Source organism: Papio anubis, chromosome 6 (assembly GCF_008728515.1).
Source record: "Papio anubis isolate 15944 chromosome 6, Panubis1.0, whole genome shotgun sequence".
NCBI lineage: Eukaryota > Metazoa > Chordata > Mammalia > Primates > Cercopithecidae > Papio > Papio anubis.
The window spans coordinates 134,933,190-134,947,042 of NC_044981.1; the positions used below are offsets into that span (position 1 = coordinate 134,933,190).

The 13,853-nt window shown below is 34.6% G+C and overlaps 1 protein-coding gene across 9 annotated transcripts in view; it reads left to right on the forward strand.

The window, feature by feature from the left end:
• THEMIS (thymocyte selection associated) overlaps positions 1-13,853 on the forward strand; it is a 240,832-nt gene that overhangs the window by 46,593 nt on the left and 180,386 nt on the right. The window lies entirely within an intron of this gene.

Genomic DNA, 13,853 nt, shown 5'->3' on the forward strand with positions numbered 1-13,853 from the left:
TTTGTCTAATGATTTTTCTGCATCAACTGAAATTATCATTTGTGCTCCCCCACCACACTTTTTTTAGCCTGTTAATATAGTAGATTACATTGATTGCTTTGTTGATATTGAGCAAGCCTTGTATTCCTGGCATTAACCATACTTGGTCATGGTGTATAATTCTTTTTATATATTGCTAGATTGAATTTACTAAATTTCTCTGAAGAATTTTTGTCGATATTAATGAATTGGTTTATAGGATTTTTTTTTTTCTTTTTCTTTTTGATGAGTGCTGTCTGTCTGGTTTGGGTATAATGGCAATACTAGCTTCATTAGCTAAATTGGTGAGTATTCTCCCATCTAGAATTGTTGAAAATATTTCCTTAGAAATTTGGCCGATTGTCTCCACTGAAACAGTCAGGGCCTGGAGATTTCTTTTTTGGGAGTTTTATAATATGAATTAAATTTCCTTAATAGTTATTGGACTGAACAAGTTATCTATTTCATACTGGATGAGAGGTAGTATATTTTGTTGGTTTTTTTTTTTTTTTTGAGGAACTGGTTTATTTCAACTAAATTGTCAAATGATGTGGTAAAGTTGATTCCCTTATTACATTTTTGATGTCTGAAGGTTTTGTAGTGATACTCTCTTATTGATAACTTGTGTCTTTTCTCATTTTTTTCTTTTTCAGAATTGCTAGTGTTTTGTCAATTTTATTGATATTTTCAAAGAATCTTCTCTTTGCTTCATTGATTTTATTTTTTTTTCTGTTTCTTTTTCCATATTCTTGAATTATGAGCTTAGATTGCTCATTTGAGGCTATTGCTCTTTTCCAATATAACTATTCAGTGCTAAAAATTATCCTCTCAGTACTGCCTTAGCTATTTCCCACAATTTTGATATGTTGTATTTTCATTTTTATTAAGTTCAGTGTGTGTATATAAATATATGTATGTGTATGTATATGCATATAGATATAAATATGCATTATATGCATATATAAATTTTTTTTTTCTTAAAGTTTCTTTTTCCCTCATGGATTATTTGAAGGTGTTGTGTTTAGTTTTCAAGTGTTTGGGGAATTTCTTGGTATCTTTCTGTTACTGATTTTTAGTTTAATTCATTGTGGTCATAGAATATTATGGTTCAATTATTTTAAATTTTTTAAATTTGTTGAGATTTGTTTTATGGCACAGGATATCTCAGTATATGTTATTGTGGGTATTTGAAACCAATGTGTATTTTACTGTTGTTAGGTAAACTGTTCTATAAATGAAGATTTGATTCTCTTGTTTGATGATGTTGTGGAGTTCTTCTATATCCTTACAGGTAATCTGTCTAGTTTTTCTATCAATTATTGAAAGAGGAGTGTTGAAGGATCCCACTGTAATTGTGGATTTGTCTATTTCTCCTTTTAGTTAGAACAGTTTCTCTTTTACATATTTTTCAGCCCTGTTCTTTGGTTGGTGTATATGTATTTGGGATTCTTTATCTTCCTGGTAGATTGACACTTTTATCATTATGTAATGTTTTTCTTTGTCTCTAGTAATTTCATTTTTTCTAAATTTTACTTTTTTTGGTATTAATATTGCTGCTTCTGCTTTCTGTTGATAGATATTCACATGATATTCATTTTCCATCCATCTTCTTTCAATCTGCCTATTTCATTTGGAGCGAGTCATAGTATGTCTTTGGGTTATGTTTTTTAATTCATTCTACCAATCTCTATTTTTTAAAAAAAGGATTTAAGTTGTGTACATTTAATGTAACTATTGATATGGCAATGCTTACATCTCCTGTTTTATTTTTAATTTTCTGTTTGTTCTCTGTTTTTTGTTTCTTTGACACTCTTACAGCAGGAAGCAGTGTCTTATTATTGCCAAGTGGGGTAGAAATCCCAGGTTTCTCCTTCAGCTCTGTGACACCTTAGGAAGACAGGATCCTCATTATTATGTGGAGTGGGAGTGCTGACCCCCCACTATGGCTTCATTGACACGACTCATGTTGGGAGGGGTACGAGCATTGCCTTATTACTCGGCACTTGGCCACCCCTTACATCATGCGGTAGGGAAGCTGCTGATTGTGCTGGGCACAAGGCCCTGATTTTTCAGTAGACATCCTCTGACATCACCTCAGTGGGAAGGAGAAAGGATGTATCAGTGCTTCTGAGTGGGAGTGAAAGTCCAGGCTCTCCTCCTGGTTTCCCTGACAGTGGTTGAGGAACTGTTATTGCCTTGAAAAGATGTAAGACCCAGCTCTCTACTCTGCCTTTTCTGACACCACCCAAGAAAAAATGGGGGAGTGCCTTGTTACAGCCTGTCAAAGAGCGAAGCCTCACTTCTCTATTCAGCCCTTATTGGTGTGGGTGAGCATAGAGACAATGTTTTTCTCTTTTTTTTTCCTGTGATGTTTGGGTAGAGTAGAATGGTTGTTGTTTAACAGGTTTTCTGTTGTTGTATAGGATGTTCCTTTCCTATAAATCTTTAGGATTTTCCCTCTAGAAGAAAGAAAGGAACAGTCTTTAGAAAAGAGTACCTATATCTCCTTTTCTATAGCACAGAAAACTTTTTTTTCTTTCTTGGCTACTGAGTTCTATCAAAAGTAAAAAAAAAATAAATAAATACATAAAATAAACATAAAAATCTTAGTAGCCTTAGCCAAAGCTCTTTGTGCCTGACATTAGTGTCTACTAGCTTATTTGTTTTTGTTCTTCATATATTTGTGCGTGTCTTCTTTCTCCAGCTACCTAGAATGTAAGTTTCTCAAGAAAAGGGATCTTTTGGCTTTTATAGGTTATTTCTTTGTGTGTGTATCTTTTGATTATCTGGTTTTGTGCTCTTAACTGGATGATATTAGATCCTCCATAGATGATAAAAATTGTTCAATTAAGAGGGAGTATTGAGTATTTTTAAATATTATATCTCTCAGTTCAATTTGTTATGAAACTTTATGCATTGGTTTCAAACGTACAGAAATATGGGGAGAGAGAGCTCATCCACCAAAGGGCAATTTAATTTTTTAGAATCTTTAGAATTTACTTATTTTAAAATTTCTCAGTGACTCTTTTGAGTAAAACATTTTAAAATATTTGTCTTTCTTCAAAGTAAATGATAATGAAATTCTATCTGTTTTCCACTTGATCTGCTAAGAAAAACATTCAAAGAGAAAATTTGACTGCAAAAATAAACTAAGTAACATAACTATAAAATTATGTTCATCACTATTTGTTTTAGAATTTTTAGTTATTGAATAAAACTATAGACACTATGTGTAGGTAGCTTATAGTGAATAGTGCACTTTATAAATGAATATGGTAAAATTTAATGTATTTTTAAAAACAAGCTAAATTATTAATCTATCTTTATTCTTTCAATTAAAGAATCTTCAATAAATCAGAAAACTAGGGAAGAAAAAGCAGAGCTAAAAAAGATATGAGGAAGAAAATCTAAAGTATAAGTCAAGTACAATATTCTACAAATAACAGGAGTGTGAGTTACATCACTGCATTTCCACTCAAATGTAAATATTGGAGATTTTCCTTATATTATCAATGCATTTCTGGGACTCAAGGATCCCACTCTGTTACAAATAACTAAACTTATTGAAAAGAACATTCAAATGCTGTGCAACTAATATGAGACTGATAAAATTTTTTCACTTAATTAAAAACCTCACTGCCAAATAAACGTAAAATGAATGTGCAAATAATTTTAACTCATTAAATGAGGGAATCAGTGAGATGTTAAATCCAGTTCAAACACACATACACACAAGCAAAAATAAAATCAGAAATGCCAAAATGAATTACAGTATAGTCAAACCTGATTATCAATCTTAAACATGGAACGTTCGTGTATCTTTTCTACAAGGCATAGATCAATTACATATTTACTGGAAAAAAAATCATTTTATTGCAGTGGAAAATAATCATTTATGTTACTATGGATAAGAATAATTTACATTTCTATCAATTTTCTACAAGACAGTACAAGCTGTATACCTCTGTAGAATCAGATAATTCCCAAAAAGGTCTGCTGGACAATATCTAGCTCTGCACTGAGAGGATATGTAGTAATCTTTTTTGTACTTTTCAAGTCTTGGACAACTTTTTTCCTGAAAAGCTTTAACAAAGTCTTGAAACATGGTATTTAGTAAAGGGTTAACTCAGCAGGCTTTGGGTGTTCAAACTTTATGTACATTCCAAAGAAAGGACTGGTCTTGACTGGCTCCTTAGAGATACCTTATAAACCTTTGGATCATCCTGCACGATGAGTGTTTTGTATACTTTGGACGTTTGACCACTCTAACATCTGTTAGCATGGATAGCTCATACTAACAAGGTGATTTTTGATGAATATCTGGTTTTTTTAGTTTTGTTTGTTTTGGTTTTCACCTGAGGTCCTTGGCCACACTGTTTGAGTTTCACTTCTGAGGGAGTGCTGCATATTTAGTAGTTAAGGTCAGTTGTGTGTGCACTCCATGCTTCTGTGATCGACCTCCAGTAAAATCCCAGGACTCCAAGGATCAGGTAAACTTTCCTTGTTAGCAACTGTTTGTAGATGTTGTCACTCATCATTGCTGGGAGAATGATGCTCTGTGCATGTGACTCCACCTGGAGAGGACAATTGGAAACCTGTGCCTGGTTTTTCTTGGGCTCTGCCCCATGCACCTTTTCCATTGGCTCATTTTAATCTGTGTTCTTTCTCTGAATAAATTGTAACCATGAGTATAACAGCTTTTCTGACTTCTATGAGTCCTAATCAATCATTAACCTGAGAGTGTATATGCAGACATCCATATGATATGCAGACATCCATATATGCAGACATCTATATGTACATGATACATATGGATAAACATAAATTTGCTGGACGTTCAAGTAAGTGTTGATGGAGGCCTTCAACAAACAGAACTGAGAGGCTGAGACACTGATCTTGTTTCTTCAGGTTGATTTAGTATTTGTTAGGATGGTAATTTGTCAAAATCCACAGTGACAGCTTCCTGAATCTGATCACAGGGGATGCTGAGTAGGGTATTTATAGAAATCTCTGGACTTTTGCACATGATGTCTTCAAATCAGACCCAGCTCATCTTCTCCAAGATGCCTCTCAATTGAAATCACCTCTCTGCTTCCCTGGTACTCTCCCAGAAGATAGTCTAAGATTCTTTTATTCCCTTTCAAACTAACTGCAAAGCATAAATTCTATGACCTTCCTCAAGACCTGACTTTTACTTCTCTCAATAAGAAACAGCTCTTGTAAATCAAAAGCTTTGATTTTAAAAGTCTTTTTTTTTCTGATCTGGCACAAAGAGTAGATTTTGGAAATAAAACATAGTATTCTTTATTTTTTCTCTTTGTACTAAAAAAAAATCCCAAATTTTTTTCAGCAGGGTGATAAATTCCTTTATGTCATGCACTGTGCCCCCCTTGGTCTATGATCTACTATAGATCATCTTTCATTATTTGACTCTTATATTCATGTGAAAAGATTTTGACAATTGTGAAAAATATTGTTCAATTTTAATAAAGCCTATCTTGTCAAGACAATTATCTCCCTAAGTATTCAAAATGTCTTTGAATCTCAGAGCTAAACAATGACTAAAACTTCCTTTCTTCCCTGGGGAAATAATCCTTATGTCTTGGCTTTAATGGTAGAAGGGACACAGGGGAAGAATCTAGCTATCGATGAGGTATTATTTCCCTACATTTGCTGCTCAGCTTTAAGACATTTGTACTTTTTCTACTGTAGGTATTACTTTGACCATTGGTTGGCAAAGTCAAATGTTGCTAGTATGAAATGGCTGGTTTTTCCTCACACAAATATTTTTAGTTTTCTGGCAGGAAACTTCCTTTGGACATCTCTGAGTACTACTATTTAGTCTTTCCTGGAACACTTAAGTACATATATTTTTGAGAAGTAGGATTCCATGCTCCACAACTCCAAGGATGCCATTCACATCCATGTAAGTTGTGGTTCAAGCAGTTTAATAATGGGCAACCTATGCAGTAAGCAGTGGCCCTGAATATACTCCAATTGTTTGACGGCTTTGTTTGTTAGAAAGAACAGCTGTCTTCAAATATGTTAAGGCTTCTACGTAGAAGAGTTAAGATAATTGTTTTCTGTATGATTTCAAAGGCTAAAAACCTGTTTGAGTGTGTATATCCCAGATAAGCACAGATAAAGGTTAATAAAATGAAGAAATTTTTAACAGTAAGAGCTGCTCAAAAGTAAAGCAGATCACCTTAAAATAATGGAATTCCATCACTGAAGATGTTCAGATAAAATCTGGACACCTGCCTGGTACAGATACTGTATAGGGACTCAGTTATCATAATACATTAACAGGATAAAAGAATATTTAAATTTTCCTGTCTGAGATGCAATGATTCGCGAGATCATTAAAGCTGCTAGCACTCAGAAATGTAAATGAAATTTAAACTCATTCTACAACTGCCATTGGGTTGTATACAACTATGATTATTATCAAGTTAGAGTTTTATGCCTCAATTCAGACAACTGACCTGGAATAAATGATTGAATGAAGAGTTCTGTATTCTTCTGCCAGATTTCATTAGACCAAGCCTTTGGGAGTAAATTAGCCCAATTTGAGGATTAAAGTCTTTAAAAATATTAGCCAAGGGGCTTAAAGAAAGCAAGATGAGTCATAGTGCAGGACTGGGCTGTGCATAATTAATACCTGGCATGCCATCTTCAACTGATGGATAGTCACCTAGAACTTGATGTTGAGGATTATTAGGTCATATCTAGAGTCAGCTCAAAATATACCTTGGATGATTAGTGATGGGAGGGACAAATGGTAGAATATACTGCACATATTTGCTGTCTCTCTCATGGAGACTACTTGGCCTGTTATTTAGGTAGAAGGCATAGAATTCATCTCCTGGGGCTGGGCAGGGTGGTTGACACCTGTAATCCTAGCACTTTGGGAGGCCGAGGTGGGTGGATCACTTGAAGTCAGGAGTTCAAGACTAGCCTGGCCAACATGGTGAAACCCTGTCTCTACTGAAAATACAAAAATTATCTGGGCATGATGGTGAGCGCCTGTAATCCCAGCTACCTGGGAGGCTGAGGCAGGAGAATCACTGGAACCCAGGAGGTGAAGGTTGCAGTGAGCTGAGATTGTACCACTGCACTCCAGCCTGCATGATAGAGTAAGACTCTAAAGAAGGAAAGGAAAGGAAAGGAAAGGAAAGGAAAGGAAAGGAAAGGAAAGGAAAGGAAAGGAAAGGAAAGGAAAGGAAAGGAAAGGAAAGGAAAGGAAAAGAAAAGAGAAACAGTAAAGGCTTAAATTTTTAAATAAATTTTGGAGGTCATTCATTGAAATTGTGCTTATATTTTGCATTATTTAATTTTATTTTTATAACTCATTTTATTGCATTTTATCAAAGTACTAATTCATGATGGATCAGAAAAGGAAAATGAATTAGGTCTTCACCACAGATAGTTTTGGAAACGCTTCCAGAAGGAGTTAAGTGCAAACATATGACCACAGTCAAGGCAGGAAATAAGGATGTAGTCTCAACGAGTTAGAAAGTTAGAGTAAATTTCAATATCCTGAAAAAGGAAAGTTATAACCTAATACATAAAGTCTTAATCAGTGTTATTAACTCATCTATCTCAATGACACAGCAGCCTGAGTGTCCTAGCTAAAAGACACAGGAATTTTAATCAATTGGACAGTAATAATTCTAATTGCAAGTTATTGGACTGGCATTCTGATTTCTACCTTATATTCTTCTGAGTTGTATGAGTTAATGCTGATCCTAATTGACCATGGATGCTTTGAGTTGCTGGACCTACACAGCTCAGTTCTAAAGCCATAAGCAGGTGAAATCTCCTAGGAAGTAAATTCTTTTTTTTTTTTTTTTTTTTTTTGGCTCTGTTGCCCAGGCTGGAGTCCACCATGCCCAGCTAATTTTTGTATTTTTAGTAGAGATAGGTTTCGCCACATTGACTAGGCTGGTCTTGAACTCCTAAACTCAGGTGATCCACCCACCTCGGCCTCCCAAAGTGCTGGGCTTACAGGTGTGAACCACTGTGCCCAGTCTTTATTCTCAATTTCTAAACTAAAATTTGCAAGCAGAATAGTTAATGGAGTGTTTAATTAATGCTAACAAAGTTAGGGAAATATATAATAGCATGAAGCTTTATTTTGTATGTATTGTGCGAACACACTATACCCCATTAGGGTCCCTGTGTAATCAATGCAATCAGTACATTTGTATTCATTAAATGGAAATACAGAAGAAGTTTATAATTTTAAATGACTATAGATGTCTATATTAAATTTATTTAACACTTAAGATATAAAATGTAGGCAGAGATGTTGATGTGTATAAAATGTACTTGAAACCAAGTCCTTCCTAAAACAATAAGCCAACTCCCAATGCAATACTGTTTATATATAAAATTATGATATTATTTATGTCATTTTGAGGCTTAAAATTTGGGTGAAATATGGGAAATATTTGATCAATAATAGTGTCAGAAGATGTACAATCACTGATTTGTTCCACAATCATAGACAAATGTTTTGTGAATACACAGGAGGGATATTTATTTCATACACATACCCTCAAATCCCTTTGCTCTGATAATATTGACTCAATGAGCCACAATGATGACTTCTATCATGACAACCACTTGTAAGCCCTCTTAGTACAGTTTTATTTAATCTATTAAATTAATAAATTTGCCATTAAACAAACACATTTTTAGCTAGTGCATGAAACAGTGATTTATTATTCTTCTATCACTGAAACTTAGTCATTTGAATTTCTTGCACATCACTCAGAGTGATTGAAATGTTGTGCTTTTCTGGGTTTTGACCCTAGTACTATTTTAATCTGATTTTATTTATTTATTTATTTATTTATTTATTTTTGGCTCTCAAGCCCCAGCATTTCCAATTTGTAGGAACTTTTATTGCTTCCCCGTGTTGAGATGTTTTAAGTAAGACTCACCGACATTTACTATAGTCTTTTGCATATTTCAGTCTTTAGGTTTGACTTCCTGGATAATACTTAAACCCCCAATTCACAAGAAAAATCCTGTATTCTTAGAGGTTAGAGAGATTTTACCTTAGTTCTTAGCACAGCCATAACTTTTCTTATTATGTAATCCCAATGTTTTGCCATCTTAATACTGATGTTTTGGGGATGAGAGAATCTCTATGGCCTGGAAGGATCATTCCCTAGCATTACTCAGATGTACCTCTTAGTGGTATATCTAGTGTCCAACTAGAAGAATCCACCCTTAGTAAAGCTGAAAGCTTGCTTTTTCATGTCTACTTATATGTACATTGCATTAAAATATCATGCTCACTTATTTTTAGACGCATTCTTCATAGAGTGGGAATGACATTGTCTCTGCCTTACAGAAAATGCAGACCATCTCTTTATGGAAGACTGGCCACATAAATGTCTATTGCAACCATGGCCTCTTTTGAACTTAATTCCTGTGGCTGCTTATCTAGAGGTTCATTTGGAAAACTGAATTTATCACTATAATGGTCGCAATGTCATATCAACTTCCATGTCTAGGTACACAATTGCCAATAAAATAGTTTTACACTTAAACATTTCCTTTAGAGGGATGCTCCTTCTTGATAATTTGTGCTATCTTGAAGCAAAAAATAATCACATCTATTTATAATGAGCAACGATGCATCTCCACCGGCAACCCCACTGGATATGGTTCTGTCAGACACTATCAGCCATACTTTGCAGTTATAATTTCCTAACTTATAAAAACATATCTCAGATGATCACATGAGCTCCCTCTTTATGCAAACTTAACAAGTAGAGATTCATATTATAGAACCACTACCCTCATTACTCCTTGTCTAGGGAATTCACAATGTGGCCAGCTTGTTTATACTTTGCTTGTATATTAGATATCAAACATACCAAATAAAGATATAACTCATTCAAAAACCTTTGACTTGACCATGCTTTAAACTGCTTATGTAGAAGGACCACTATTATATTCACAAAAATTGTCATTTTACAGTGAAACAAAATTATAACAACATTCACTAATGATCTAATAAGTGATAAAAACTGTTTTACTAGCTGTGGGGAAGGTATACATATAGGTAAGATAATGTCTCTTCTCTAGGAAATCATAATAATTCCAAAATATACATAACACTCTAATTGTAGCAGTGATAATTATCACATAACGGCTATAATGGAGATATGCATGAAGTGCTATCAGAGCACAGAGGACAGAATTAATTCTTACTTACGTGTAGGAATCATGGAAGGCTTTGAAGAAAATGATGAATATGGGCTGAAACTTTGGAATTGGTTGGACTTTGAAAAGTTGATGAGGATGTAAAGGGATGGGTGGCCTGGTATAGTGGCAGGGGGTGGGAGGGCAGGCAGTAGTGGAGGGAGAATGCATTTGAGTAAAGGGGAGAAACATCCAATGTAGTTTCCTCTTTGCTGACTGTCATACATTTTTAACTTTGGAGGGAAGATGGAAGAAAATCTATTGAACCAATTGTTTTGGCTGCTCTGATGTGATCACAACATTGCTTATATGGATTGTCAAACAAGGGATGAGCTCATAAAAGGATATTAATGTGTCGTTTTTATTGAGCAAAGTAGCATTACAGAAAAGGTGATTTCAAAGGCACATGGCTCTTTCATTACAGCCTTCAGGGGCAATGTTTGATCACTGAAAACAGGCTGCTTTGTTCCAGCTTTCTCTGATGTTTGGCATTATCCTGAATACATATGCTCTGACTTGGAAAGAATCAGTCTGTAAAGATTTAATAGATTTGAGATTTGCATATTCAAAATACATGTTTTATGGTTAAAATGAAATGAAAGCCATTTTAATATGTATGTCTATATATACACAGATATATTTCAGAAACACATCTCAGCAATTTTTTAAAAGCAATTACACATATTATGTGTTTGCTTTGAGATAATGAAAGTTGGCTATTTTTAAACTCACCATTTTAATTTATCATGAAGGAAAAAATATATTTTAAGACACATTATATTAGTGTTAACAAAGTATAAGATTTCCAGTTTTAGGGACTTGAGCTTTGCTATATGTCCCTGTCACCTCTCATAGACACAACTTTCTAGTGCCGGATGTCTCTGAACACTTTCTTTATTAAAAATGAGTTAACAGCTTTCTTGGTTGAAGAAAATTGGAAGTCACAAAATATTAAAGAGAAATTATAAAAGATTAGCATTTACAAGATGTTCTTTTCCTTATGTGACTGAAATAAGTGACCTTTTTTCTTCCAAAAGGAAAGACTTGCTTGGAAAAAGACCTGCAGAGTCAAAAGCTTTTCTTGTGGTGACCAAGACTCATGAAATTTGTTTTTATAGAATTCTCTGGCTTCTGTTCCATGTGAATTGGTATGAAATCTCACACAAATTTATCTTTTTATTTTGAATTACAATTGAACCTTTAAAAGAAAGATGACATTCCAACTCAGCCAATTTGATATACATTACATTTACAATTAGATAACCATTGCACTGAAATTAAGCCCGACAGACTTCAGCTGAGATGGGCTAGGTTAAATTATGTTCCATTTAATGTGACAAAGAAAAATTTTACTTCTTGCTCCTTTACTTAAAATCCTTCCCTTTCCCTCTCTCCACTTATAACATCCTGTAACTCAATGACGCCCAGTGTTTTCTCTGCTTAACACATTCTCCCCTCTCTGTTAGTTTTGCAACAATTTCAAAACAGAGACTATTTTGTTATCCATTTGTTGCCTAGGCCAACGTTTGCAAACCTTAATGTACTTATAAATCATCTAGGGATCTTGTTAAAAACACAGGTTCTGATTCAGCAGGTCTGGGGTCTAAGATTCTAACAAGCTCTCAGGTGATGCAGTGGACCAAGGTTTGTATAGCAAACACTTAGAGTACAAATGACCTGTCTTTAAATGTGTTCTTGGACCATGATAACTGGAAATGTAGATTATCTGACTTTGAGGTTGCTTCAGACTTTGAATTGCTTTTTTATTTATTGATAATGAATCAATAATGAATGCTCTGAACCATCTGGACTCCCTCTACTTCTCTAGTCTCTGTTTTTACCACTTCCTCTTTCTTACTTTACATTTTAGACATAACAAAGTACTTGAAGTTTCCAGAATGTATCAGGCTCTTTCACACGTCAGTACCTTTTCAAATACTATTTCCTCTGCCTGTCCTGGTGTCCTCTGACTCTTCCTTTAAAACTCAAATCTGCCTCCATCTCCTCCATGAATCCTTCTTTAATCTCTTTTTCATGTAATTGCATGATTAAATGCCTTCAGTATACTCCCACAATGCCCTGTATTTCCTTTATTACACCTTTCTCATAATCTGTCGCAATTGTCTCCTTAATTGTTCTTTCCCTTCAAGACAATGCTTCTGGGGGGAAGCAATTTTTATCTCTGATTCCTTTTGCCAATAAACAACATAGTAGGTTTTTTTTTTTTTTTTTTTAAATCAAAGTTTGCTGAATGAATGAAGAGGGGAAGTTGATGTGTTGTAGTCATACAAGAATGTAATGTGATATTTCATCTCATGAAGTTTAAAATTGAATTGGGAGTCATAAAAACAAACATAAAAAGTTAAGTACAGGCTGAGATAATACTAAAGATATAAAATGTTAGTATGTGATTAATTGCCAAATGAGGATCATAGCAAATAACCATTCAGAGTCAATTGGAGGAAAATGTTACTGTGGATTTATTAGTATTTTTAATATCTCAATTTGTTCCACAAAGGACTTGAGCCTGCTGATAACACTATGTATTAAAGTTAATGAAACTATGAGCACATGTGTAGTTAAGGGAATAGTATGAGACAAGGAGAGGGTTATGGAAATATGTACTCAAAGCTTGAGGAATGGATAGATTATCTTTAAGATGTATTCTTTAGATGTATTCTTCTTGTCTGCAAAAGTGCTTCTTGCTAAGATATGGACAGTAATGTGGGTGTGCTGGATTTTCATACCCACTCTGCCTGGGAGACTGACTTCTGTGGGGACATTAGCAGCTCGCTTGTCCTCTGGCTTCTGGCAGAATTTGGTTAATGGGATGCCTTTGGAGAAGACTGAGGTCAGGACATTTGTTTTCTTTGGTTGCTTAGAACTGTCTGTGCCACCTTTTTAAAGATGGTCCCTATGATAAACCTCCTGAAATTATTCTAATTTGAGTGTGCCCTGTCACCTACTAGGACTCTGGTATGACCTCAGAGTTGTTGCTTAGAGCTACATTGGATGTCAGGCTTAATGACTTTTCTGACAACCATTAATGCCATAAAAACATTTGAGGTGCATGCTGTATATCAGGAACAATTCTATGAGGAGGTGGTTCAATACAGAAAAATTCAGAAAACAAATTAGCAAACCTAAAATGCTGTGCTCATATACTTTACATTTAGTATGGCAAAGGCAATGCAAACCATCTTGGAGGTCAGGAACAATTGATATATATAAAAGCTCACAGCTCTATATACCAGCCTTAAGTTTAGTGTTGAATTGTAAAGCAATAATATGCCAGAGATGTCATTTTTAGGTTGTTTCCTTTTCACTGGGGGTAGATTATCCAGAATTTTTGCCTCTGCTCTTGCCTGTTGCTCATCTGCTGGTTATTTTACTACTCACTGTCCTTCCGTCAGGGAATATTAAAGGAAAATAAGTGAATGAAAACTTAGCTGTAGCACCTATGATAAAAATTTTGTCAAGAAGAAGACTGAAATCCTAAAATGAAGCTTTTCAGTTTATCTGGGTTGGTCTGCCCCCTATCGCCATAAAGATATTCAGAATGGTTTCTAGCTTGTCAAAAACCAACAGATAAATATGGGCAAAAAGTTTTACTT